The sequence below is a fragment of the Dendropsophus ebraccatus genome, chromosome 3 (assembly GCF_027789765.1).
Source record: "Dendropsophus ebraccatus isolate aDenEbr1 chromosome 3, aDenEbr1.pat, whole genome shotgun sequence".
In the NCBI taxonomy this organism is placed as follows: domain Eukaryota; kingdom Metazoa; phylum Chordata; class Amphibia; order Anura; family Hylidae; genus Dendropsophus; species Dendropsophus ebraccatus.
In genome coordinates, this window is record NC_091456.1 from 50,008,785 (window position 1) to 50,036,780 (window position 27,996).

Sequence of the window (27,996 nt, forward strand, 5' to 3'; positions counted from 1 at the left end):
TATGTTGTGAACCTTATGTTCTGCAGAGAGCCATGGGTGGTTTCCGGTCTAAGCTTGATGTTGATTTTGATTAAACAGACTACTTAAGACAAACTAAATTAATTCAGTCATAAAAATTACTAGGCCTGGTTTATGGAATATTCAGAACTGATCTTCACTGTGATGTCTGGGAATGTTTTGAAGGTAGCTGTTATATCTTCTATAATGATTCCCATGGACTAAAAACTTGGTCATAAGTTTACAATCTATTTTCCATCCGCACTCTAGTTTCCCGTCTAGAGTCTTGTGTGGAGCTACTAAGGCTATATTAAAAATTTACTGTAGGCAGTGTAGTCAAAAATTGTCTTTTTGAATTATAAAACTTTTTGGTCATTAAAAAGTGGAAGCATTCATAGAAAAATTATTTCATACTAAAATAATTCATCAGTGAAATGCAAGTACCCAATAAAAATAAGAGAAAAATAAAGCCTGCTTGTATACGACTTCTAAATAAATAATCCAATATGTCTTAAAGGGATTTTCTAGGCAAATTTTAATAATTGCCTGTTTTCCGGACCGGGCATCAATTGCTGATAAGCAGGGTGTTGACACTCACACCAACACCTGTTTCGGCAGGGTTGCCAGCAGTTGACTCCTTTCACTGCATAATAGCCATGCCTACTTACTCTGGTCCATTTTAGATCAAATTATTGTCACAATGGATAGAGTTTGAAGCCCATATAATGATTAAGGATGCTCTGGTTTAGGAGGAACAAAGTAATCCTCGTAGAGGTTTGCAGGAGCTGCAGGTGGGTGGGGGGGCCCGACTGTCAGTGATAGCCAGGCACCCACCACAACTGCCGAGCCCTGGGCTGAGCCTGGAACTTGGCAGTTAATTCTATAGGTGCTGCGATCAGTGCGATCACAGCACAAACAGTGTTAAAAGAAGGGAGAACCCTCCCGCCTTTTCCTATTGGGGTTATGCAAGGGATCGCATGGCCCTAATTCCTGCTGTGACGTCAAGAGGCTTCTCCAAGGCCTCCTGTGTCACAGCTACAGAAGCTGTTAAGGCTCAGCCTACGGCTGCGATTACACACACAGATTTATCTCACAGATTTTTTAAGCCAAAACAAGGAATGGATTTGAAAAGAGGAGAACTCTCAATCTTTCCTTAATGAACTGATCTCTGTTTATAGTCTGTTCCTGGTTTTGGCTGAAATAATCTGTCAGATAAATCTGTGTAATTGCAGCCTAAGGCTATGTTCATACAATGTAATACAGCAGCCGTAGTTTTATACAGAGATTACAGGTTGCCTTAACTATAAAAAACTTAATTAAGATTATTATTGTCAGTTATTGTCTGATGACATCAGAGAAAAAAGTTTTTTGTGGGAGCGCTAACATTCTTTTAATCTGACCATGCACCCGGAGCACTTGCACTTGTACAGTGGTGATCTCTTAACAACACCCAAAAATGGTTTGATTCTGGTCTGCTGCAATCCTCGTGGATCTCAGAGGTCCTCACAGGTATGGAATTACATATAAAATGAAAAACAGAAAAAAGGAGAGCGGGCTTCTTATCAGATTATTTATGTCATTCCAATTTAACAAGAATCATAGCTAAGGAAAATAGGCCATTATTGTTCTGGTGGACTGTTGGTGTACAGACCCGAAGGAGCATATGGAGCAAGTGTTCCTGGCCCGGGAGTTGTGTGCTACTTCTCCCCACCAGAAGTGAGCGAGTACCCTACCTTGGTAAAAATATCCATTTTCCGAATGACAGATATAATCTGATAACAAGAAATGAGATCTCCGTTTTTCTCAGTTTTTTTGTTTTATAGGTTATTGTCTGATGACTTATACTGATGACAGCTTAATGCCACTATTTTTAGAATTTCATTTATGCCATCTTATTAAGCGTTACATAGAAGTTATATTTTTATGAAATTATTACAAATGGCTTAGGAACTCTTTTTGTTACAATGTTTGTAGTATAAATGCATAACAGTCTGGTTAATTCGTATACTCATTCTTAGGTTATTTTATTTTTAATTTTTCTAATAATTCAGAACAGAATACAATAGATCAATCAGGAAAAAACGTTCAAAATGTTAATAGCCATCATCACCTTCATTGATAATAGAATTTTAATGCATTACTTATTCGAGGGATTATTTTGTCCAGTCCTTGTTACCTTTCCTACAATGTAGACCTTGCATTTCTACTAACCTACATCTATTAGTGGGTCATTTAATATTGAGGGTATAACCTTTACAATTTTCCCTTTACTTTCCATTTCTCTTTATACCTCAGGGTTGTTCCTATTATAAAAACCACAAGGGACTTTAATGAACTGAAAATAGCTGCTTTGAAAACATTGACTCATACATTTTATTCCAGCAGCTAGTTTACTTTAAGAACTTGCAAAAATAAAACAAATTTCTTTGAAGTTGTGAATCATATAGTTAAAACTTACTTTTATCATCTGCATTTTTTATTTCTTCTGGCTGAATACATTTTTTTTCTGGACAGTAAAACATATTTACTATATTAACATTTAACTAAATCTATAATACCAGTTCCAAGATTTGCTATACCATATGCCATCCACACATTTCATTAGCCTCATCTATTAATTTCCTTTGTATGTGAGACATTTTTAATAGAATCTAGAAAGTTGTTCTCATGGACTGAATTATTCTACAATTTGAAAATATTTTAAATAAGGTTTATTTACTGAAGCACACCAGTTTTTTTTAACCTATATCATGCACACTCACCACTCACCCTCGCTAGTCCTACAGCACCCTGTGTTCTATTCTAGCACAGCTGAAACCATACTGTATACGCCAAACAAGATACAAGATACATACGGCACAGTTTTGAAGGACCTCTAGGAAACTGTTTAACGTACCACTATCAAGTGGAAATGCTGGACATAATAATGTGGGCAGACCCCTGGAGAAGCGTGGTGTAGCGCGAAACAGCTGTCTCTTAATTACTTTCATGAATTGCTAGCGTCTTACCTGCTAACATGCTTGTCAACATGGATGGTTGAAATAAATCAAGCACAAACTTTTTCTCGAATGGTGGTGATTTTTATTATTGGATGAAACCATACTGTAATGGGGTCGTGTGATCACCAGGCTTACCCTAAATTACAGTTTAATGTGTAAGTGGTCTGTTTACTTCCTGTACACAACAGGATAATATCACCTATCAGATCCCTATAGGCAGCTCCCAAAAAGTTTGAAAAGGGGTTATATGGCTTGGAAAATACTTATGTTAAGCATAACGTTCTGCACCATAAACCCTACCCTACTGACCCACTGTAATCAGACGCAGAAGCTTACAGGCTTTCTGGAAGCTTCTATAGCTATTATCGTCTTTTCTCCAGTGCAGAGAAAGTCATGGATTTTTTTCTACAGTGTCCTGCCTACTGCACGAGACAAAGCAACTCTCTCAAAAATTTATTTGATGATCTCTTATTCTTGTGTTGGAGTCTTCTATAAAAAAACAAAAACATGGCAATTCTAAATATTTCTTAGACCGAATACATATAGTCCCAGGCCATCCTTTTTCAATCAATATGTTAATATACAATATCATATGTATAGTGTTTCCATTTACAAATGTTTTTACGACAGAGCGGAACATCATATTTTGTCTTAGTTTCACGCATATTCAATCTGTAGCAGTTAATATTTGTTGATGTAGATTCTGAACAGCAATAAAGTAGGAAGAGTTTAAATGAAGTCACGTAATATCACAGAGCCTGCGCTGCATCATATTACATGCTGATATCTTCAATTATGTGAAACGATACAAACTTTTTCTATGGCAAGTAGAACTATGCCACAGGGGGTATACCATCCCCACTGCTTCTGAATCAGCATGTTACTCTATTTGCTGATTACCATGTCCCTGGATAGCGTATGCCGGCTACATTATTCTTTTTTTTTTTTTACATATCTGCAACTTCATAGATGAAAACAAAATTTGATTTTTGCTCTAGAGCTAAACATCATGTTCATGAAATAGTCACTCTAATCTCTTTCTGTTATAATGCTTCTCCTTTTAACTTATGCCACTGAGGCTTTACAGTTTCATTTCACATTTTATGATATTTTTATGTGTTATAAGTATCAAATTCACTTACTTTCTTAAATCACCACAGGTTTGTGAATATGAGTCAAGGTTTTATTTTTATGAGTACCTAAAATCCTATTTTGTGCAATGTTGTTTTTATTGGGAAAAAATGGTTTTGGAATGATATAAAGCTGAAGCGCGTTAAGATCCGCCACAGAAATTAGACATGGGTAAGATTATCTTTGCTTTTGTATTTATACTTGTTTTATATTGGTATCCAGCAGTTTTAGTAATTGAATGAAACTTACCGTGCACAAAGTGCAAGTACACAAAAAAAACAAATTACTGTAATTTAGTATATATGTTAACTACTTTTAGTCATTCTTGTTTCTTATATGGTGCTAAAAGCTTAGGCTGGGTTCACACTGCGTTTTTGCATTCCGTTTTTTTAATCCGTTTTTTGTGAAAAACGGATGAAAATAAACGGATTCATTTGAGTGCATCCATTTTGATCCGTTTTTCTATTGACTTCCATTGTAAAAAAACTGATCAAAACGGATCCGTTTTTTTTTAACGGACAGAAAAGTAGTGTCAGCTATGTTTTTGCATCCGTCAAAAAAAACGGATCCGTTATGATCGTTTGTTTTTTTTTACAATGGAAGTCAATGGAAAAACGGATCAAAACGGATGCACACAAATGCATCAGTTTTTTTTCAAAAGCGGATGAAAAAAACGGATTGCAAAATCGCGGTGTGAACTCAGCCTTAAAATCTAGATTTCCTACCGTACACATACACACAATACATACAATACATACAATAAAAAACTTTTTTTTAATCCTTAGATGACCAAGGATGTACCGGTATGCCCTGAAAGTCTGTGCCCAGGCGACCCTGGGCGTACCGGTATGTCCTTACCGATGAAGCGTGCTCTGGAGCAGAGTGTGCTTCATAGGGGGTGGGGGGCGGCTGCAGTGAGCAGCCGGGCGCTTACTGTTAATGACAGTTCCTCTGTGCGGTCCAATCGGTGCTCTGCTCACTGAGCCTGCACAGGCAGGCTCAATGAGCAGATCGTCTATCACACTGATCAATGCTATGCCTATGGCATAGCAATGAACAGTGAATGAAATCAAAGTACTGTATTTAAAAGTCCCCCAGAGGAACTTAAAATGTGTTAAAAAAAAAAATTAAAATCATTCTTACACTACCCCAAAGCCCCTCCCCCAATAAAAGTTTAAATCACCCCCCTTTCCCATTTTATAAATAAAACATAAAAAATAAATAAATAAACATATAATATACTGTAGCGTGCGTAATTGTCTCATCTATTAAAATATAACAAGCATCTTGGCGAACGGCGTACATGAAAAAAGAGGGAAAAAAGTGCCAGGATTACCGATTTTATGCCACCCAATACAGCCCTGTAGTTGAAAAAATAAAACCGTTATAAGCGTCACAATAGGCCCATTTTATTAATAATTAATTGCCCCCCCCAAAAAAAAGGATTTCATATAAAAAAAAATATATATATATATATATATATATATATATATATAATATAACATTAGAGAATCTGTGTAAACCTACATATGGTTGTGTTCAGACTGACCTATAGAATAATGGTATCATGTCGCTTTTACCATATAGTGCATTACGTAGACACAGGAACCCCCCAAACCTTACCATATTGCATTCTTTTTTATGATTTCACCAATTTATATCTTTATAAATAATATTTTTGGGGTTCCCGCATACATGTTATGGTAGAATGAAAGACGCCATTACAAAGTACAACTACTCCTGTAAAACACAAGCCCTTACATGGCCCTGTAGATAGACACCTGAAAGTGCTAGAGCTCTTATAAGGGGAGGAGGAAAAACGAGAAATCAAAATTTGCGCGGTCCACTGGGTCATTTTGGGCCTGGTCCTCAAACAGTTAAAATAATGTACCTGCTTATTATTTCCGGACGCTGTTCAATGAACGGTGTTCAGAATAATAGCTGCTCACACAATGTAATGTGCGGCAGTGGCTGAACATTACATTGAAGTAAACGGCTAATTGATTTGCAGGCACACCCGACAGTGCCCTCAAATCAATAGTAAAAGTAGCTACAGGTGATACAGAGGTATCGGTTGTAGGAACGTCCTGAATGCAGCTCGGCGGCCGGCATTTTCACAGTGTCCATTGCTATGCAACGGGCGCCTATAAACGTAGTGTGAACATAGCCTTTGTTGGCAGATACTATAGTAATAAAGCAAAGTAATGCCATGGAGATAATATATTTGTAAATGGATGCATCTTTTCAGGAAAATTGGACACCATGTTTAAAATTGTGGCCATCACATATTGTTACTGTCTTATCAGTGCCTTTAAGTTATTTTCTCCAGAGTGTTACTACATGTAATGTATTACCCTATTCACTGTAAGGTGGTAGTTTGTTGCCCTGACACAAAACGGCAACAGAGAATTACATCTCCTCTTGTTACACAGATAAAAAGGGGCTTGTTCTGGTAGCCCTATAGTTGACCAGCAGTTTTTAGAAAGATCAGGTGTTAATATGTGGAAAGGGGGGGTTGATAGACACCGAATTGCTGTACTATACAGGGCTGCCACTCTGCATATACATTTCCCATTGCATATAATATCTACTCACATGCCGCAAACCTCACCCTCCCCTTACCTATGCTACATTAAAGGACAACTCCCACAAATTTTTTTTTAGCTTATTTAACACACATTACAAAGTTATATAACTTTGTAATGTGGTTAAATACCCGGTCTGGGCCCCTTCCCCCACTTTTGGACCCCCGACCCCCCCCCCCCGGAAGTTAAAGAATGTATACATTACCTATTACGGTCGTCACTGTCCTCTTCTCCCGGGCGGCATCTGGTGACGACGACGTCAGAGCCGGGGGGCGGTCTGGGTCTTCTTCCTCCTCTGCGTCTTCATAGAGAGTGAATGGGACGGAAAAGGCTGCTGGTGCAAGAGCACTGGCAGCCTTTTCCATCCCCAGGACCCGGAAGTCAGAGACATCGCAGGACGGCGAACGCAGGTGACGGTGAGGCGGACGGCGGGCAAATGGAGTGGCGATCGTCACCGGAGGGATGGTGAGTATGGTGTCTGTGTGTGTCTGTGTTGTTTTTTTTTTTTTTTTTTTTGGGGGGGGGGGGGGGTTGTCCGCGGGAGTTGTCCTTTAATGGCTGTTACCTTTTATTCTTAATACAAGTATTTTTTTACATTGACTTCTAGAGAATAATTGAATTTTGTATACTGTATCAGAACAAGTGATTGCTCTTTGTTATATTTGGTCGTGTTGATTTTCATCTTGCTGAAAGCTCTTGGTTTTGAGAAATATTTATTTATTTTTGCTTATATGTAAAAAGAAAATTTTCCGCTACGTCTGAGATGAGCTTACAGTACTCTGATTCTGACAACAAGCCAAACTCTGGTTTATGTATTTGGATTGTGATTTGGACTTTGACAAATCTATTTGTTTCTCACCTGGCCTTTTGACTATACTTAATTATTGTAGGGATTGTCACCAACTTGGGAGCTACTGTTTAGGAAGGATCGTCTAAGTAGGCAGGGACAGTGGGCAGAGTTCAGTGCAGGGCTCACTGTTCACCTACTAACATGACAAAATCATGTTTTTGTTTCACCCTATTCTAAGAGCTACAGTATAACTTTTGCCTTTCTTCTTTAACAGAACCATTTAAAGGATTTTTTTTCTTCGACATGAAATGAGATTTTCAGTGGTACCATATTAAGGAACCTATGTATCATTTATTCTAGAAAGTTACCACCAATGTAGAGCTACCTCAAGAATTCCCCCACCAATGGTGGATTAGTTCAGCTGTGGCCCTTATATAGAGGGTAGTGATTATTTCTAGGGAGATTTTTTAATGATAGTTTTCCTGACAAGTCTGCTGCACAAGAGAGAGTTTATCTCAGGGTCTGGTCCCTGTGGCCAAGTGCCTGCTCCTGCAAAGAATATTTTCTTCTTTAGTATCTTCACAAGATTATGCCCTCATAAAACCCTAAAAAGGGACAACTATATCCATAAGGGATTTCCACCGTCTGTCTACATCTCAGGTGACCAGTTTCTACAAGTGTTTTCTCAGGAGGTTCTTCAGCTGAGCAGAACTGTCCCCAACGTGTTGGTTAAGTTGCAGCTAGAGATAAGCGAGTACTAAAATGCTTGGGTGCTTGATACTCGAGATGAATATTTCCAGATGCTCGGGTGCTCATTTTGAGTAACAAACCCCATTGAAGTCAACGGAAAACTTGAGCATTTTTGCAGGGGACTAAAGCTCTGCACAAGGAAGGTTGCGTGAAAACTTGGAAACAACATGTAAATGGACAGGAAACAGCAGGGGCAGCATGCATGAATGCCTCTGGGGCTGGCTAATCGCAACATTACTCCAAATTATGAGCTCCCATCTCTCCTTTACGATCCTGTACCTCCTCCATCGCTGCAACTTCTGTTCACTGTCGGGACATAAATCTCCTGAGTTGATTGATGTCTATCAGGGGTCAAAGTACAGCCTTGGACACACTGATACAGTAGCTGTACTTTGCTGATCCATGTCTCTCTCACTATGTGCACAGGACACAGCACAGTGAGGAAAGGTATAGCTGAACTACAGATCCCAGCCAGCCAAGAGTAGTTTTGGGGATAGACGTATAGAGTATATGCGTAACTGGTTCTGGTTCTTTTTTTAAGGCACTCGTTGCACAGGACACTGCACAGTGAGGATAGGTATAGCTGAACTACAGATCCCAGCAAGCAAAGGTAATGTCAGCAACAGGACAGGGAATTTTAAGCTCTTAGAAGGACTGTTTGGTTCTTTATTTCGGATTCCTGCCTAACCGCACACTAATTCCCTGCCTAACACTCTCCCTGACAGACAGCAGCTCTCTCCCTATACTCATCCAGCCTGCGTCTGAAGCGAGCATCGCAGGATCTGATTCTTATATATCCAGGTCATCTGATCTGGCCAGCCAATCACTGCTATCGACATGTAGGGTTCCCCCTTGATACTACGTGCTCCCAAAGCCTCTCCTGCATGATGATTGGCTGAAAAAAGCCGCCAAACATGCAGGAAGAGGAAGATGCCATTGTCTTGATTTTTATAAGATGCTTGTCTGTGTAACGAGTACCATCGATTACCCTAATACTCGAACGAGTACCAAGCTCGGACGAGCATTTTCGCTCATCTCTAGTTGCAACTAATGCAAAAGTACCCCAGTGAATACTGCTCAATCACCTTTGGTAACCTGAAGGGATTAGCTCCCTCCATGTTCCTGCATCTGGCACTCTGGAACTTCTTCTCTGCATTAGTTAGTATTCTTCAAACCATATGAGTATGAGTATTCTTCTGTCAAGATTCAAATATTAAGGTCACCCTGACAGAGGTCGGAACTGCCTAGACAGGTCCCCTTGGTAGCCTCCCTATCTGCTCTACAAGTCTTCTACCTAAACCTTCTTAAGAGACTTTGCAACCCAAGTGTCACCTATCTAAAACTATTCTCAAGTACTTCAAGACATTTGGCAATCATACTCCAGCACAAACTGCTGTGTCTAAACCTGTGCAAAAGTTATCGTGAACTTAAAGAAGTGTTTGGTAAAGCATTCAAGTGGTTAAATCATCCTGGACCCTGTGGTTCATCTGCACTACTACACGAACAACCTTTTGACGAGTGTTTCTGGGACCCAGGCATGGCATATACCACTCAGGCCCTGTGACAAGTGCTGCTGCGGTACACCAACACCTGCTCTTGCAAGATCCACCTAGCAACCCCTGGGGTACAACAGAAACATTTCTTTTTCTATCCTGAAGATAGGCCAATTAATAATGTTTTGCTCAGAAAACACCTTAAGGCTATGTTCACACTGCGTATGAATCCGTCCGTAGATCGTACGCCGCCGTACATGTGCGGCTGAAACTACGGGCGTGGGAAAAATAGACATGCAGCCAGATGCGTACGAACCGCGAACATACGCCCGTAGTACAGTTATGCTTCCCTAGCTTGTTTCGAAGCGATCTGTGTCAGGTCATTTACTTGGAAATCTTCGCCCAGCCCCGTAAACCACACAGAACCTTTTGGATCGAAAAATCAAGTTCAATTTGGCTGAAATAAGTACTTCGTACAGGACCGCATGGAAATCCACGGCCGTGAGTTTCAACATTTCCGTCCTCAAACAATGGTCTTGTTCATTTTTCACGGCGCTGTATACGATCCAGCCGTAAGCTCATACGCAGTGTGCACTGTGAGGGCGTATATCGTATACTTTCAAGCAACGCATCAACCTCAAAACTAAGTGCGTATAGTTCGCACTACGGACGGATTCATACGCAGTGTGAACATAGCCTAATATGATACTTCAGTTTTATAAATCAAAATGGCTGGCCACCTTGGGATAATTTCATTAGATTTTTGGGGACTCTAAAGATGTTTCATTGACACCAAATGTTGTAAAGAATCAGCCAACCTAAAACTTTCTTTACTCGTGGGCATTTTTTTTATATATATATAAATATATATATATATATATATATATATATATATATATATATATATAAATAACATCAGCATTTATGTCATAATTAAAAGAAAAACACCATAATTAAAAGACAAATTAAAAGACAACACCTCTCTATGTACCCCTTCTTGGAACTACCTTCCCCATGTCATTGAATAGACAAGCACATGATCACCCACAACTTCACTTTATGATAACTGTTGTTTTCCTTGCAATAAGTTGATGGAAGGTAACGGTTTTAACAAGAAAGCAATATTAAAATAAAATAAATAGGTTACCCTCTGAGGAATGAAAACTATTTTCAATAGAGAAATAATCTAGCAGGTGCCTGTCATCACATAAAATTTACTTCTGTATTCTGTAGAGAGTGTTGACCAGTAGTAATATCTAAAATTCCAGTCCATTTGCCCAGTGTAGCGCATGCTATTTAATTCATTTTATTCACATCATAGTTTAGGGATCAGAGTATTATTTGTGTGGCAAACTTGCCTTGACCTACCTGAAATGTATTAATGCATGAGTTTGTTTCATGCCTTTATATTGATCTGCCTGGTGTTGAGGACTCCCGCTCAGAATCTATGAATAGCCTAATGTTGTTCAATAGAAAATCCTAGCCTTTTAAAACTAAACACACTCTCTGTGTGTCAGCTAGTAATGCTGCTAGTAGGGCTCCACATTGCAAGCTTTCCTCCTAAAGATTTCCTTTGAAGTCTGATTTACATTCCTTTCATCTCCAAGGTGGATTTGATTATCACTCTGTTCACCTTCAAATAACTTGCTCCTTAGTTTTCGGAATCTTCTAGACAGGACACACACCCAACTGATGCTCATCATTATAGCTTAAATGATCATTTTTGTCCTCTATGCTGTCTACGGGAATAAATATTTTTCTTTCAGTGACCAGGCAGTCCAATTTGATAGGAAGCAATTTATGAATAAATCCATATACTTTGTATCTTTAAATCTGTAGACATTTTGCTACATTTTTCTCCCCACCACTCTGATATGGATCATTTCATGTTTGCTTCATTTCCCACACGGTGCATGCTATGTTACAATCCATCTTCTATATTTGGCAGTTGATGGCAGCTTAAAAAATATAAAAGTATGAAGTGCCCGAGGGCTGGTTTTAATGAGAATCTCGCCTAACTTTCTTTTTTATTTCCTACATATTATTCTGAAGCAAATAAAATGTACCCAATGCCTCCCTGTTTTAAATTTTTCTTAATATTTTTTTTCCCCGTTTTTTATTTCTATATTAGGCATATGCATTTGCGACTTTATCAGAAGCAATGGGAGGATCAGAACAATGTGCCAGGTAAGGTTTTGCCTTTGTTATGTTGGCTTACAATTGTCTATGTTTTAATGCTACTGCAAGGTAAAGTATTTGTTTGTATTTAAAGCCATTGGCATACATGGATCCCCTGAGTGCACATATAGTATGCTGGGCTTACACGCTGTCACTATTGACGCATGTATTTTAGATAACTGACAATGTCAATGTTGGTTAAACACTATATAGAGAACCAATGCAGTTTTACATTCCTTAGAGAATGAAAGCCAGCACTAAGAAATAAGCCATCATTTTTCATTTCATCTTCTCAGGATGTACATGCATATCCTTTAGAGTTTCCATAGATAATATGGTGCAGAAAAATGAGTGATATATCCCTGCTCAATGAAAGGTGACTTTAATGCTCACTAGCCTTTCAACAATCTTTTTTAAAGATAAGCTGTGGTGTGAGGAATACCATTATATTTATTTATTACATGTAAATCATTTTTAACTGTTTTCCTTCTCTATTTTTAGTTGTCCCTGAGCTAGTGGCTTTAGCCTAGCCTCTGTAATGTCACACACACACACACACACACACACACACATACACACACACACACAAGGAGATCCAACTTCAACTTGCTTAGTTTTTTAATCTTTGACTTGGTGTGGTGTTTCTTGTATGCCCTGCCATTTTGCTTGTAACACAGTCAAACACTGGAGAAGTGTATGGAGAATGTAAGGGTTAAAACCAGGCACGGCCCACAGGGCAGCAGGGGAATCTCCTGGTGGGCCCTACCACTTGGTGGGGCAATGAGCAGGAGGTAGGCCTTTCTGTTTAGCAGCTCCAGGATGACATATAGCACTGCTGCACAAGCCTGTCACGGTGTATCAAACAGTTGGTGCGGTACAAAATCAGAAGTCAGGAGAATAGTCAGAAGCCGAGACAGAGATCAGGAAAAACCAGGCAATACTATCAGGATATCAAAACACTAGCTAGTTACACTCAGGTACTGAGGCTCTATCGCAGGCAAGGAAGGACAGACAAGGGAGTTTATTTATGGAGAGCGGAGTCCCAGCCCCAGGCTGTGATTGGAGCCAAGACTCCAGCTCCAAGCAACATTACTCAGCTGACTGGCGGTGCAGCCACCAGTCAGTTCAAACATTTGGCAAACACCTGAGCTGATCGGCCGGGGGCTGGGAAGCCACAGCCACGGCAACATCAGAGAAGACTGAATGCTCTCCTAGCAACCAAACAGGCCATGTCAGAGACACCGTTGGCATGCTTCCCGGACCCGGTACATCATCAGAGTCAAGAGGAGGCTAGCTGCATGCTCCGGCAGTGAAAACACTATAAGTTGAGAATTCTATATTAAAAAAATTAGTTGTCCTGATCAATGCCCCTTTAATTTAGCATTAGAATGTTACATAAGTCTTTGCTGCAGTATTTATTTAACTCCTATTCAGTTCCTGAAACCTGAAATAGTGTAGAAAGGCCCACATGGCAGTTTCTGTACTCCAGGCCACCTCTGCCTACTGCATCCAAGCAAGATATGCCTGGGGCAGTCCCCAAGCTAGATCTACTGAAGGTGCAGGTCCCAGAGGTTAAACCAACATCTCTTGAAAATTAATGGCATGTCCCGTGGGTATACCATATATGCCTGAGTTAGTATTACCCCTTTAAATTGGATTGTGTAAATGTCAGTCTCCTGTAAATAGCACTGCTCTGGAGTATATTAATTTATCAAGACTTATCCATATAACTCCTATTCCTCGAGAATCCTGGGAAGACAACCTTTTGTGAACAGACTAATAATACAGCCTTTAGCTGGCTCCCAAGACATCACAAAAAATACTTATTAAAATGTATTATGTTTAACTGGAGTGATATGTAGAAATACTTTGAAGGATGTCAGCCCTGTCACCAGCCTGATTTTATCCACAGTGTTTCTGTAAAATCTGGAACAGGGAGAAAGCGATAGAATTGAAGGGAGACAAATACAGACATAGGTGTCAATCAAGAACCCAGTGGATGTTTGAAGAATATAGAAGTCCTTATTATTGCTGTGCATGAATATGAATAAGCCAGACATTGAAACATTCATCATATACTCAAAGATACAGAACTGATTTCCAAGTCTTGTTTTGTTTATCCTCTCATTGACAAGTTATTGCATCTGCTTTCTAAAGTGCTCTTCTTGATCTTCGCTTATGTGGTTGAGCAGATCAAGTTCCAAATCTTGGCAGACAAATCTGAGGGTCACTTGTCAAGCAGAAAAACTTGTATGCCTATTTGCAGTACGTATGTGCTGGCATTACTCATACTTGATATCATTGCACCTACTTATGCATGTCACTGACCTCGTGTGCATTTAGAGTAGCATTTATTGACTTGGCTGCTGTGTAAAGCCAAGAAGTCAGATAATTCCTTCTTACATGTATTTATGGCTGTTATCATGTCAGGCCTGAACTAAACAGGGAGAGAACCATTTTACATGACAGGTCCAGATAATTTGATAAAAGCATATTTTAAATGTAATAGAATACAATGCATCTTTCATCAGAGACTGCCTAATGGGGTATTCCAGCAACATAAGGGTTTAGAGAGCAGTTAAAAAAAAAAATTACACCCCCCCCCCCTTACTCCCTCACCACCATGTTTGTGTCAGTACCCATGCATTGTTGCACTTCCTTGTGTCTGTGTTGCACTAGAAACTTCCTGATTTCCTGTAGAGCGATAGCGGTGTTCTGCCTCAGCCACTGATTGAGAGAGTCCTTGATAGTGACATGATCCTAACCTGATGGTACCTGTATTCCAGATTACACAATAGGAGTACCAACATAAAAATATCATATATATATCATACATTAACAGTCAAGTGTAAAAACTCGATTAGTAGTTCAGCTGGGCTATGTCCACAATAAGTTTTTTGAGCCATTTTTGAGGGGGAAAACATGTTTTATATCTAAAGTTAACAGCAGTTTTTTTTTCTTAATGTTGAGTTCTATTAAAAACAGATATTTGTAAAACAGCTGTTTGTTCTCACACATATTATTTTTAATGACTTTAATTGTTAAGGGTATGTTCACACTGAGCAAATGTGGCGGAATTCCACCTGTCTCAGAGTCATAGGGCATCTGTATGGACGGACTCGCTCGCCTCCGCTCAAAGAATTGACATGACATGACAAAACAGTTATTTGTACCCGCACATATTAATTTGTAAACCTTTAATTGTTAAGCCTGTAAAACTGTGTCCAGACTAAACATGGTCGTATTCTAGGATATCATTTGATATGTATTTTGGACTGTAAAATAAAAAAAGAAAATCTTTTTTTTTTTTTGGTCTCTAGTATTTGCTAGGGCACAAAAGGTCTTAAAATATTCCCAAAAAAGTATTTGTATTTTATGGTTCAAAAAGCATTTGTTTTGATCCATAAAATGGAGTCCCAAATAAAGTTATGTGCTCCAAAAAAGAATCCGCTGTGTATTTTACTGCATTTCCACCGCAAATTTGCACCAAAATCTTAAAGTTAAATGTGCAATTGAAAGTGGTAATATCTATGGTGAACATGTGGATTAGGTTTTCAAAAATCTCATGCCTTTACCAGGAACTATAATACACTACAGATTATGGCTGGGTTCACACGCTGTAACTGTGCGGCTGTATTTTTTATGCGGCTGTAAATGTGCGGGTGAAACTCCGGCCGTGGGAAAAAATAGACATGCGGCTCAAAACATACGGTCATTTACTTGGAAATCTGGTTCAACTAAAAATAACAAATAAAATGTTAAGAAAGTGATGCAAACACCTCTGGATGCATCTGGGAAAGCAGGGAACACAGTTTACATGAATCGCTATTACCGGGGTTTGCGATCCTCTGCACTATAGCCGATGTGTCTCATGGTTAATATATTGAATTAATAAAACACATTTTCTGTCTAATAAAGTCCCTTTTATTGTTCAATAATTAAATGTAAACGATTCCATCATTTTGCCATTAAATATACTGTTAAAATAAATATATATATAAATAAATGTATATTTATATATATATTTATTTTTTGACAGTATATTTAATTGCACAATGATGGATTCGTTAGAATTAAATTATTGACCAACGAAACTGAATTTATTTAATCGAAAATGTGTTTTCTTAATTAAATATTAATTAGTACAGGAAACTCCATAAGCCGGTAATTCATATGCCGGCAATAGAGCATTCTGTACTAATCATCACTTAACTTTAATGAAAACATCAAATGTTTCTTCTAATTATGTTATGACAATAGCATTATTAGAAGAAACATTTAGAATTATATGTGCGCTCAGCTGATTGGCTGATCGGCTGAGCGCACATATAATGAGCCGGTCCGCAGTACAGTGACTTCATTGTGCTGCGGACCAGCGAAGAGGACACATCGGGGTGAGTATAGAGCTCTCCCCACCCCCTCCCCGGCACTGCACCCCTCCCAGCAAGGAAGGGGGGTCACTTAACCCCTTCCTTGATGGGATGGGTGCAGTCTGACATCAGTCTGGCCCCCAGGGGGTTAAGGGGGATGCAATACATCCTCCCTTAACCCCTTGGGGGTCAGACTGTAAGCAGCGATCTGTAAAGATGCTGCATACTGTAAGGTGCACAACACCGCTCACAATGATGGGTGTTGTGCTCCTGTTTGTGTGTTTTTTGTGTGTTTCTCCCTTTTTGTTTTTCAGATGTCGGTATCCTGGGGATTACGTCGGATTCCATGGACTACGTCGATGACCAGCGTTTTTTTAATGTTTTTTTTAATAAAATGGTCAATGAGGGGTGTGGGGGTGTTTTTATTTGAATAAAAAAATTTGTAAACTTGTGTCTTGTCTTTATTTCTTTACTTTATAGACTTAGTAGTGGAAGCCGTCTAATAGACGGAATCCATTACTAAGTTGGGGCCTAGTGTTAGCCGGTATAAAATGGCTAACACTAACCCCCCATTATTACCCCAGTACCCAATGCCACCAGGGGTACTGGGAAGAGCCGGGTGCCAGTGGTCCCGGAGCGTCAAAATTGGCGCTCCTGGACCGGGCGGCAGCAGGCTGGTAAGATTTAGGCTGGGGAGGGCCTAAACCAATGGCTCTTCCCACCCTGGTGTTACCAGGCTGCTGTCGTTTGGTTTTTAACCCGGCTGGTTATAAAAATAGGGGGGACCCTATGCATTTTTTTTTAATTATTTATTTATTTAAAAAAAACAAACGCATAGGGTCCCCCCTATTTTTATAACCAGCCGGGTTAAAAACCAAGCGACAGCAGCCTGGTAACACCAGGGTGGGAAGAGCCATTGGTTTAGGCCCTCCCCAGCCTAAATCTTACCAGCCTGCTGCCGCCCGGTCCAGGAGCGCCAATTTTGACGCTCCGGGACCACTGGCACCCGGCTCTTCCCAGTACCCCTGGTGGCATTGGGTACTGGGGTAATAATAGGGGGTTAGTGTTAGCCATTTTATACCGGCTAACACTAGGCCCCAACTTAGTAATGGATTCCGTCTATTAGAAGGCTTCCACTACTAAGTCTATAAAGTAAAGAAATAAAGACAAGACACAAGTTTACAAATTTTTTTATTCAAATAAAAACACCCCCACACCCCTCATTGACCATTTTATTAAAAAAAACATTAAAAAAACGCTGGTCATCAATGTAGTCCATGGAATCCAACGTAATCCCCAGGATACCGATATCTGAAAAACAAAAAGGGAGAAACACACAAAAACACACAAACAGGAGCACAACACCCATCATTGTGAGCGGTGTTGTGCTCCTTACAGTATGCAGCATCTTTACAGATCGCTGCTTACAGTCTGGCCCCCAAGGGGTTAAGGGAGGATGTATTGCATCCCCCTTAACCCCCTGGGGGCCAGACTGATGTCAGACTGCACCCATCCCAGCAAGGAAGGGGTTAAGTGACCCCCCTTCCTTGCTGGGAGGGGTGCAGTGCCGGGGAGGGGGTGGGGAGAGCTCTATACTCACCCCGATGTGTCCTCTTCGCTGGTCCGCAGCACAATGAAGTCACTGTGCTGCGGACCGGCTCATTATATGTGCGCTCAGCCGAACAGCCAATCAGCTGAGCGCACATATAATTCTAAATGTTTCTTCTAATAATGCTATTGTGATAACATAATTAGAAGAAACATTTGATGTTTTCATTAAAGTAAAGTGATGATTAGTACAGAATGCTCTATTGCCGGCATATGAATTAACGGCTTATAGAGCTTCCTGTACTAATTAATATTTAATTAAAAAAACACATTTTCGTTGAAATAAATTCAGTTTCGTTGGTCAATAATTTATTTCTAACGAATCCATCATTGTGCAATTCAATATACTGTCAAAAAATAAATATATAGATAAATATACATTTATTTATATATCTATTTTTTTTAACAGTATATTTAATTGCAAAATGATGGATTCGTTAGAAATAAATTATTGATCAACGAAAGTGTCTTGATTACAAAGAAAATGTGTTTGATTAATTTAATATATTAACTATTAGAGGCATCGGCATTCGGCATCATTGCCGGCTATTTTTGAAGTACTCCGTACGGACCGCCTGTCAATCCACGGCCGCATATTCAGCCGCAAACAATGGTCTTGTTCATTTTTTACGGGTCCGTTTACGATAGGGCCGTAGATTCATACATAGTGTGCACTGTGCAGCCGCATATCCTATACTTCCAAGCATACACACGAACCACCAAAAATACCGCCGCACAATTACAGCCGCAAATACAGCCGCACTCTTACAACGTGTGAACCGAGCCTATACCTGTACAAGTCTGATGATAAAATCTGCCACATCTGAATTTACCCTAACTACTTTGCCTAGCCTTTCATTTCACTACCACCTGAGGCTTCATCAGAGCACTGGACTCTCAGCAGTAGAGTGCTCCTTTATCTTTTTGACACACTTCAATACCCTATTTTCATGTACAATAATCTTTTATATTTCTCTGTATCATAAAACTTACTGCACTGCATAACTCCTAACATTCTGAATGGAGCAATAATGATGCAGTCCGGTCTCCATTCTCTGCTGCTCTTCGGTTAGTACGTAATGAAGTCAGATCTGAAGGAAACTCTCCTTGATCACTATGACACTCTTGACCTGGAGTTAGCTGGTAGAAATGGCTTTTGTACTTTCAAATTCCCTGAGCTTTCAGCCATGTGTCTGAAAATATGTTGTTTAAAATGAATCCCAGTGCAGCCCAAACCTTCCTTTAAACCCTCGTAGCAGACTTTGAAGTGATATGCACATTCTTACAGTGTCATAGTGGAATGAAAACAACCTGAACCAGAATGTTTCTCTGCCTTCTTAATTAGAGTTTCCCTTAGAACCTCAGTAAACCCAGGCCTCAGAGTAACAACCCATTGTGTGTGCCAGCAATGACGGACTCTACTGAAAAACATAAATCAAAGTATCCAACAGATGTAAGCTTTGAAGTCTCTGCTTTATATGCGGTCATTAAGTGAAAATATTATAGAAAGTTTAAAAAGACAAAACTGCACATTTTTACTAATGTGTCTATTCACTTGGACCCTATAGTCATATAGATCTTAGTATTAGGTAGAGATGCCTTTTAACTATGCAGTATGATAAAAAGAATAGTGCACTTGTTAAAGGACTCTAAAAACTGTAAGAAAAGAGATTAAATGTAGAACTTACTGATGCACATACTTTTAACAGTGCAAGTATCTCTGATGATATGTGAATGCAATGTAATCACTGTACAGAAAAGTTAGGTAGTTATCTGATTTTATATATATATATATATATATATATATATATATATATATATATATATATATATAAACATGTGACTGTCACTACAAGCTGCTGAGCACATGAATATACAGACAGGACCAAGAAAAAGTAAGTGAATCCTTTCCAAAGAGGAGCACAACACCCATCATGTTTGTGTTCTGGTCCTCCTAGATACTATGGCTATGGCTGTATCCCAGTTTTCCAGGCGGTCCTCAGGCTGTATCCACCCTCTCCATGGAGCTGGCAGACAGTGGAAATCAGAAGCCGAGAGTTCAGGTTCATACGAACCTGAACCTCGACCAGTTCGCTCATCTCTAGTTAAGAGGTGTATATGTGCACAGCATCATAACTTAACCTCTTCCTGGCTGGCAAACTGAGCCTGCTCAGTACCAGCTGTACAGACAGGCCTCCTTCCGAAGCAGAAGTTTTCTGCTTCTGGCTAGAAACCCCCATTTAGAGGAGATGGTAATCTCTTCATAATGAATGGATTCACTGCTCTAAACAGTGGTAACCAAACAGCTCTGATAACTGCTGACTGAACAATAGTTCAGCCAACAGTTATCTCTCCCAGTTTTGCTTAGACAAAAAGAAAATTTTGAGTACCAAATAAAACTTCGGGGGAAATTGTGGTTCGAGATTTGAATTGAGGTGTTAGAGAATGGAGGTACCAATGTGTGTGCGTGTGTATGTGTGTGTGTGTATATATATATATATATATATATATATATATATATATATGTAGCATTTTCCACATCCATCCCTTATTGTCAGTCAATTAAAACATGTTTCTGTCCTTAGAATGAAAACCATGAGAAGATGCTCCTTCTATTAATATAGCACATTCACATGCAGCATCACAGATTTTGTTGCAGAAATTTGTTGATAGAATTGCTGAGAATTTTACCTGTGGACTTAAGTCAAAGGTGTAGTGACTCTCCTTAAGGAGAGCCCGTCGAAAAGACGTGTGGAAACTTACAGACCATTGCTGCTCCACTGAGAATTCTGGGAAGGAAGGATATGCAAAATAGGTCTCACACCTCTTGAGCAAAGAGATTTCCCTTCAAATCAACTTTCGCTCAGTCAAGGAGCCTTAGAACATTGACTGGGGATTTTATGCCAAGCCAAACAATCTCTCCAAAAGGAAAGATTTCCCATCTGCATACAGCTGTTTTAGGGGTTTTGCCCCTCATCAGTGCAGAGCAGGGTGTTGGCTGACTAGGGAGAGGTCTATCGACGTGGGTCAAAGGGTTAGTGACTCTCCTTAAGCCCTTTGACCCATGTTGATAGACCTCTTGACTTTCATATCCTTTCTTACCTGTGGATTAACATAGGTCAAATCCATTACTATATCTTCTCCTCCTACCTCCTGCAGAAATTGTCCACACACAACCTACATTATGCTGCATTATAAAATCCAATTTAGTTATAGATATTTCAAGGAAATATATTTAAACAGGAAACCAAAGAATCCTCAATGAAATTTCCAGATCTGCTGCAGAATCCAGGATGTGACTTTTTTCAACTTCTGCAGAAAGATCTGATGACGCATATATGAAAATCAGCTTGACTCTGAGCGGATTTGTCTTCCAGATTTCCCTGTGGATTCTATGGGAAAATAATTTGTAATGCATGTGACTTATCCTCATGCCAGTTTTACATGGATCTAGTAAGGCATATTTTTCCAAATAGATTATGTGAAATTTGCCTTACACATCCTGAAGTTTACTGCAAAAGATATGTTTGCCCTGCTTCTGTGCAGCACTATAACATGATTGGTTTTCCATGCTGAAAATATATGTGAAAAATGATACAATGCATTTGGAAAGAATTTTGATCCGTTTACTTTTAAACATTCTGTTATGTTGTCCCCCCCCCCCTCATTCTGCATTTAATACCCCATAATGAGAATGTAAAAAGCAAATGTTACAAATCTTTGCTAATTTATTGAAAAGTAAAATTAAAATATTGCATAAACTGGGTACTCAAAGCACTTTTGGCAGTGATTACAGCCTCTAGTCTTCCTGGCTATGATGCCACAAGGTTCTTCCATTCTTTTATGCAGACACTTTCAAGCTCTATCAGTTTGGTTGGGGACCTTTGAAGTTCTCTCTAAAAAGGTTTGATTGGGCTGGGGCACTCAAGGACGATCACAAAGTTGTCTCTAATCCACACCTGTGTTGTCATGGCTGTGTGCTTAAGACCATTGGGGGACATTTCTCAAGGGGTTTTGTTCCTAATTTTTGGTGTTCTTTTTATGAACCAGTATTCGACAAGTGAATATTTTTAGATGCAACTTTTTTTTAATCTGCCTGTTTTAAGTATTCCCCCAAAAGTTTGCATAATCCAGGATTAGCGCCCAATTTATAATTTACAACTTTGTAAAAAGTTGCATAAACAGGCGCAAGACTAAAACTGCACAATTTTTTCACAGTTGCGCCTTTTTTTGCGCCTTTTTTTAAAAGATGCATTTACTATGGCAGTGCTACATGTTAATGAATCAGTCACAAGATATTAGAACAAAATACACACCAATTCCCATTACAATAGTTGGACTTATTAGACTCCTTAGTAAATGTCCCACATTGTCTTTTTGAAAGGTGAACCTTTGGCCCAATCTGGGGTTCAGAGCATACTGAATCTCTGCCTGTCAGCACGCTTGGAGGGGATTATTGAAAGGCAGAGAGGTCTGTTACTGGCCCCTCTGCCTGTCAATTATCCCTCTGAGCGTGATGACAGGCACAGAGCGGTAAATAGTGACGGGCGGGGAGCCACCCAGATGACTACCTAAGCCTCCTCTGCCTGTCACGCGCCCAGGTGATTAAACTGCTTTTTTGGGGGGGTATAAAGCTCCTGCTGCAGCGGCAGCCAGTACATGCCGCAGGCTGCTAAGAAGCAGTATGCAGTGGTTCAGGGAACCATATCAGGCTGATTGGTTCCCTTAAGTCCATGATAATCCGATTGGGCTGATTGGTTCCTTTTAACCAATAGCTGCACCAGGATGTTACTGAACGTCCTGGTGCTACTAGGGGAGTTCAGAGGCGGGTTGCTTGGCGACCCCACTCTGAAATGCTGCGATCCTGGGTGCTACATACAGCCCGGGACCGCGGCCATTAGCGGGCATGGTCCGATTGCAGTGCCTGCTAATTAAGTATTCAGATGCAGCTGTCAAAGTTGACAGCTGCATCTAAATACTTGCTGTCCCCTTACCCTGGTGGTCTAGTGGGGGGGATGCGATCGTGGGGTGGGTGATCCCCACATCAGCTTCAGGACAGGGTCTGTGCCGTAATGGCGCTTATTCCGGCTCGGCACTCTATTGCTTTCGGCTGCCAAAAGCAATAGAGCACAGATCTCATGGATCTATGCAGTATATCTATACTGCATAAATCTCTATGAGAAATCAGTCTAGTAATACTAGAAGTCCACCAGGGGGACTTTTAGTATGTGTGTAAAAATAAAAAAATGTCTTTTTATTAATACAAAATCCCCTCCCCTAATAAAAGTCAGAATCACCCCCCTTTCTCCATTTTATAATGGCGTGCGTAATCGCCTGAACTAATAAATTATCACATTCCCAATCTCGCACACTAAATGGCGTAAGCGTAAAAAAATGCCAAAGTGCAAAATTGCACATTTTTGGTCGCATCAAATCTCGAAAATCTGCAATAAAAAGTGATCAAAAAGTCACATATGCGCAATCAAGGTAACAATAGAAAGAACACATCATGGCGCAAAAAATGACACCTCACAAAGCCCCATAGACCAAAGGATAAAAGCGTTATAAACATGGTAATAAAGCGATTTTAAGGAACATATATTTTTTAAAAGGTTTTAATTTTTTAAAAGCCATCAAATAAAATAAAAGTTATACAAGTTACATATCGTTGTAATCTTAACAACTTGAGAAACATGTATAACAAGTCAGTTTTACCCTAGGGCGAACAGCATAAAAACAATCCCCCCCCCCCCCAAAAAAAAAAAAATATATATATATAGCATTTTCTTTTCAATTCCACAACACATATAATTCTTTTTTGTTTCACAGCATATGTTAGGCAAAAATTACGTCTGTCATTGCAAAATACAATTAGTGGCACAAAAAATAAGGACACATGTGGGTCTCTAGGTGGAAAAATGCACACGCTATGGCCTTATATACATAAGGAGGAAAGAACGAAAGCGCAAAAATGAAAACTGGCTGTGTCCCCTAATGGTTAAACTTTCCTTTAAAGAAAATTGTACTATTTAATAAGTAATTTTTTCCCCACTACCTTATCCCTGCCTTATCTCAGTGGTGCAGTCCATTTTTCAAAATGCCACCTGGCTACTGCCCTTGGCATTGGTTTCTTCATGTGCACTGGTCCGCTCTATGCACTGGAAGTGGGCCCAGCGCTCCCAGGGTAATGATATCCCCTCCCCTCAGTGATGCAACAAGGCTTAACTCTAATGGAGGTGTGTCACTCAGGGGAGAGGATATCATTACATTCGGGGCACCAGGCCCACTTACGGCATTTAGAGCGGGCCGATGCACATGAAAATAAAACAGTGGTGGTGTTTAATAAAATGAACCATGCCACTGAAATCTCTGTGCCGTTGCTGACAAGGTAGTGAAAAAAAATCCACTTGAAAATGGTACATTCGCTTTAATTTACCTTACCCTCAACCCTGACCTGCCTCCCTGTGCTAGCTGCTGAAAAAAAACTCTAGAGATTGTATTGAGCAAGTGATGAACAGTGCCTGGTTTTCTCCAGACATGGCCACTCTGTAGTCTTAGCTGGCGTTCTGAAAGTTTTTCCCATGTGCACGCAGGGGGGCAGATTTATCAAAGGGTGTATATTTTACACTCTTTTATAAATCTCCCCCAGGAGGTTTGGCTCTCATCCAGAGTAACTATTGGGTTCTTGCTCAGCTACCATTCTCTAGATTTTTGTGCCCCCATTGTCTCTGAGCTCTAATGGCAGTTCTTTTTATCTCATGGCTTGCATTGTGCACTGATATACATTTTACTGCTGTAAGATGTTATATGCACAGGAGGGTTTATCATGTTCAATCAACTGAATTTACCACAGGTGAGTCAAGGTGTAGAACAATCTCAATTATGGGAGGTAAATGGGAGACCTAAATTATAAGTAAGAAACAGAAAACACAAAAAGACAGGCTGAGCGCCTCATAGGGTGACAATGTTCACACTCGGATACTGTAGCTGCTCACCTATTTTGGTTGTGTATAATCACCACCAACTTAGTAGACATGTACAACAGGGCTATTGGTCGCTGCAGGAATCCTTCACCGTTGTCCCCAATAGATACGGTTCCAATAGTCCATAAAGTGCAAAAAATGCCAAAAGCAAAAAAGTGCATCTGCGCAGACCGTATAGCTAATAAAATTTATTTCAAAGATTAAATTCAAAGGTAACGTCTTTCAGGATATAAAAATACACGTGTCCCTTCCTCAGACCTCAAGAATAGTATCCATAAACCTCATTGCAATATCGTCATATATATACATACAAATACCGGAAGTTAAACAAACAATCGTGCATGATTTCATAACAGTTATACATGTCGTGTGTGCATTATCATCATATTCTAACTCAAAGGAATACTGTAAGAGAGCATAAAGTACTTACAGCATGATGATCTGATAGCGACTTATGCCGGCGTCCGGAAATTCACCTAACCGGCAACGGTTGTTACAGCAACCAATGACGCCAAAAGGTCCTGTAAGTTTAAGGTACACGATCTCAACAGGATCATTAACCCATTGTACAAGTACTCCAAATGAGCATACGGATAGTTTTACTTCAATAGTGACATATTGATCTGTGTAGCCTCTAATAGGAAAATATATTTATGTCATCAGCCTGCGGTAGCGCACGTAGTGTGAATACCATTTACAAATATAAAACAATTTTCTATAAACATAGAACACTGAATTCATCAGATCAAAGCTGATCCTGTACACATAAAACACATAACTACGCCCAAAGTGGACTGACCCACAGTATAGGACCCAATGTATATATAAAGTGCATATCTATAGAAACCTACTCCATAATTTATAGATTTATAAGGTGCTTTCAATGGCCTCATTGAGACCCCAGGGGGATAAGGTGCTCATTTTGAATATCCAGAACATCTTTCTTCTCCTTAAGGTAGCAAACCGATTGGTGTGATCATGAGAGATGCGTTCAATAGGAATAATACGAAAATCATTAAAAGAGCTGTTTTGACAGTCAATGGCATGTCGAGATACGCTATGCTTCACATATCTATTGACCACATTAGACCTTTGTTCATTCTTATTCGTAGGCACACGTGTGCAGCTAATATATTGGAGGCCACATGGGCACTCCAATAAATAAATCACAAAGTCGCTCGAACAATTTAAAAAAGAAGAGATCTCAAATGTCTCACCTGTTACTTAACTAAAAGTTTTAATATTGTGCCCTATGTTGTTACAACACTTACATCTCCCATTATTACATCTAAAACTCCCTTGTAATTTTGGCCCAATAATGGTATTTTTAGGCGCAATTCTTCTTAACTTACTTGGGGCAACATGGTTTTTAATTGTACATGCCATTCTAAATATGACGCCTGTAAATGGTATTCATACTAAGTGCGCTACCGCAGGCTGATAACTAATTATGTGTACTTTACGTTCTATAGCCATAAATATATTTGCCTATTAGAGGCTACACAGATCAATAGGTTGCTATTGAAGTAAACCTATCCGTATGCTCATTTGGAGTACTTGTACAATGGGTTAATGATCCTGTTGAGATCGTGTACCTTACACTTACAGGACCTTTTGGCGTCTTTGGTTGCAGTAACAACAGGCATATTGCGCATGCGCCGAAGGTCCTTGCCGGTTAGGTGAACTTCCGGATGCCGGGATAAGCCGCTATCAGATCATCATGCTGTAAGTACTTTATGCTCTCTTACAGTATTCCTTTGATCTATCAAAGTATAAGGAGTTAGAATACGATGATAATGCACACACGACATGTGTAACTGTTATGAAATTATGCACGATTGTTTATGTTTAACTTCCAGTATTTGTACGTATATATATGACGGTATTGCAATGAGGTTTATGGATACTATTATTGAGGTCTGAGGAAGGGACACGTGTATTTTTATGTCCTGAAACGCGTTACCTAAGAATTTATAAATAAATTTTATTAGCTATACGGTCTGCACGGCCTTCCTTTTGGCATTTTTGCACTTTATGGACTAAATTATAAGTGTCATAGCAAAGGGTCTTATGTCCATACCAATTCCAATTCCACATGGCAATATGTTAGTCATTATTTTTCATCAGTTTTTTTTTTTTTTTTTTTAAAGCCAAAATTAGAAGGTCCAAAATGCAGCATTAGTGCAAATCATTCATTGTAGTGGCGTTTGTAGTGGCATTTGAATGGCTCCCCCAGTCACCTATAGGCACTTTGCGACTATGTACAATGACCGAAACATCGGCAAATAAAGCACCTCTCGTTTCGCCCCCCAGTCATCCTAGTCTGTAAGCTCTCACTAGCAGGTCTCTAACTCTGTATTATTTTTATTTTAATTTATTTATTGTATAATGTAATATAAATATTAACTGTATTGTACATATAAATTTTAAAAAAGCACTGTGAAATATAAATAAATATTATTTTTTATTATTATTATTATTATTATTGATCTCAGCATTTGCATCTTTCCTAGTTTTGTCTTACAAATACAGATCAAAATTATGCCCTGTCTTAAACAAACTGTTGCTTAAAAAACAGTAGGTCACAAGTAGAGATTATGGAACATGAGATAAACCTGTGGTCCCTCATTTTACCAAGGTGGGGACCCACTGATTATCAAATTGCTAGCTCTAAAAGTTGTACACCCCTTCATAGAAAAGGTTTATTTAGATCTGGTCATGTTAAGGAAGGACATCAAATGAATTTTTCAGCTTAGTACATTATGGGGGAGATTTATCAAAGGGTGTAAAATTTAGACTGGTGCAAACTGCCCACAGCAACCAATCACAGCTTAGCTCTCAGCTCTGGTAAAAGGAAAGAGGAGCTGTGATTGGTTGCTGTGGCAGTTTGCACCAGTCTAAACTTTACACCCTTTGATAAATCTCCCTCTGTATCCATCTGGCCTAAATGAACAATTCAATTATGCTAGCTACATGTAATCCACATGTATATCAGCTGTAAGAAGTAGTTGCAGTTATCCTGTATGTAACATCTTTTTTTGGACGGTGCTTCTAATTTCTCCAATCTTTACAGCATATATTTATGACTAGGTATGAGCCTATAATATATGGT

At 39.4% G+C, this 27,996-nt stretch overlaps 2 protein-coding genes across 3 annotated transcripts in view; one reads left to right on the top strand and one right to left on the bottom strand.

Moving 5' to 3' along the window:
- LOC138785607 (myosin-6-like) overlaps positions 1 to 27,996 on the top strand; it is a 452,023-nt gene that overhangs the window by 133,294 nt on the left and 290,733 nt on the right. The gene's annotated exons all lie outside the window — the stretch shown is intronic.
- The window catches only part of LRRC2 (leucine rich repeat containing 2), a 183,101-nt gene that overhangs the window by 93,284 nt on the left and 61,821 nt on the right, over positions 1 to 27,996 (bottom strand). The gene's annotated exons all lie outside the window — the stretch shown is intronic.